This window comes from Coffea arabica, chromosome 1e (assembly GCF_036785885.1).
Source record: "Coffea arabica cultivar ET-39 chromosome 1e, Coffea Arabica ET-39 HiFi, whole genome shotgun sequence".
In the NCBI taxonomy this organism is placed as follows: domain Eukaryota; kingdom Viridiplantae; phylum Streptophyta; class Magnoliopsida; order Gentianales; family Rubiaceae; genus Coffea; species Coffea arabica.
In genome coordinates, this window is record NC_092311.1 from 3,368,196 (window position 1) to 3,370,346 (window position 2,151).

Below are 2,151 nucleotides of genomic sequence, written 5' to 3' on the forward strand. Positions count from 1 at the left end.
TCTATTATTTTTTTAGATATGCTATATCTATTAATTTCAGATTTATATGTATCAGTGTCATGTTTGTTTGATTTTTTTTTTGTCATTAGTGTAGATTTATTTGAATGAAATGATCTTTTCTATCAAAAAAAGCAAGAATGTCCATATACAGTCAAGCCCTATTCCAATGCTAAACCCCAATTTCACATATGTGTTTGGATTGAGAGATTTGACTAAGGATTTAAAATCCTCTCAAATCCCTCTAGTTGTTTATATTATTTAGGCGATACTTGAATTTATAATTTACAAATTGTTCTATTATTTAAAATATATTTTAATAGTTGGTGTATTAAAAATTCAAATGCCTATCAAGTAATCCAAATAATTAGAATGATTTAGATGAATTTCAAATCCTTTGTTAAAATTTTCAAACCAAATGAAACTCGTTGAATTCAAAACGTTATTTCTTGCACCTCCGGACACTCCTCCGCGATTGAGAAGCATATCAACTTACAACTTTTACACATCAAATATCACAGGTCATTTCTCGCACGATTTATCAAATAAACGGAAATAGGAACGCCAATGCTGGAAGGATTAAGGAAGATCATACCTGAGATGTAATGCAATCTACCAATGAGAAAAATAGGACAATCATTTGCAACATTTAGGATTTAAAGTTAGAGTTAGCAATAAACCTGGCAGCAAAAGATCAAGAGGTACCATGCGTTGAACAAATTGATCATAAAGTACAGAATTCAATTCGGATTACAAACTTCTGAATAATTTTTATCCTATAAATCACTTTATATTTTCTCCATTGAACATCACAACCAATTCAACCCCACACTAAATGCCATCAAGGCAAACCAGACAATATCACACTAATACGAACCTTTTCTCCTTCCTTATTCACTTTTTGGTCCTTGAAAGTCTGACACGATGTGGTTCATTAAGCCAACATTGCTATAGGCTCGTTAAAAGAAGAGACTTTGATCCTTTTCTGAGTCTCATCCTCCAGTGTTGTTAAAGATTGATACTCAACTTTTCCAGCTAACATTTTGTTTAATCCCAAATAAAGACACACACCAAAAACTGTAACACCAATTAAGTACCAGCAAAACTGAATGTTCACTAATGATTTAGCCCTTTCAAGGGCTTCATCATCTTGGCAACTGACAATACTGTGCCCATCTACCGAGTTTATAAAGCAGCCTTTGGGAATATACTCTGGTGTGTAAAGCATGATTCCCATGACCATCATCCAAACTCCTTGAAACAAGATGCTCAGAGACCTTGCGAAGTTATTCAAGAAACTCTTTGGATAACCTATGCCTAAAAGGGTAGTGAAAAATGAGACAAGTATGACAATTTGGTGAAACCAGTGGTATTGGCCTTCCACACCCCATGTGATCGGTAGAGTGGAAATGGAAGAGGAGAAATTGTTGGCCAAAAGCAATGGCTCCTAGCATTAGAGTTAGGCCATATTGAGCTGAGGGCTGGATTTTGTCAAGAATGAAGGAGAAAAGTGCATAGATAAAGAGAGACAGGGCTATGTTTGTGTGCTCAAAGTTGCGAAGATGGTGCGATGGGATGGTGCCATCAGGATCCAGTGGCTGGTGCCTGGCAGGACCAACGAAGAGTTCCATAAATATATAGGCAACGCAGCCTCCCATCAGGAAGAAAAGCTCTACGTACCTGATTTTTGAAGTTGGAAACCCTGGCAAAGATATGTAGGATTTTGGATGGAAAAAGTGAAGCCTCATATGGTTAACCAAATGCCAAAGCCCGATCAGAAAGAAGCCAATTCCAGGGATCACATGTCCCACCAAACTGCCCATAGCTAGTGCGTTGTCTTGTGTTTTTCTTGCTTAATTGCTCCCTTGGTTTGTATGTTTTGTTTTAGGAAATGCGGTGGAAGGAGGTGAATGGAAACCAGATTTCTATGTATTCAAAGTGTGCTTATTGTACTACATTAGGAGCCTATATATAGGGTAAAATACAAAGAGTAAATCTTATATATACTGACAGTGTATACACTATCACCGTTGAATCAATAACATATGTGTATAAGTTGAATTTCAAATTCAAATTTTGCACATTTATCATTCATCTAACTCTTGGTATATACACTGTCAGTGCAGGATAGATTAATTCAATTATAAAATGAAA

At 35.8% G+C, this 2,151-nt stretch overlaps 1 pseudogene; it reads right to left on the bottom strand.

Annotated features, from left to right (window-relative positions):
- Positions 1–786: 786 nt before the first annotated feature.
- Positions 787–1,820, bottom strand: LOC113688581 (uncharacterized; annotated as a pseudogene).
- Between the last annotated feature and the right edge of the window lie 331 nt (positions 1,821–2,151).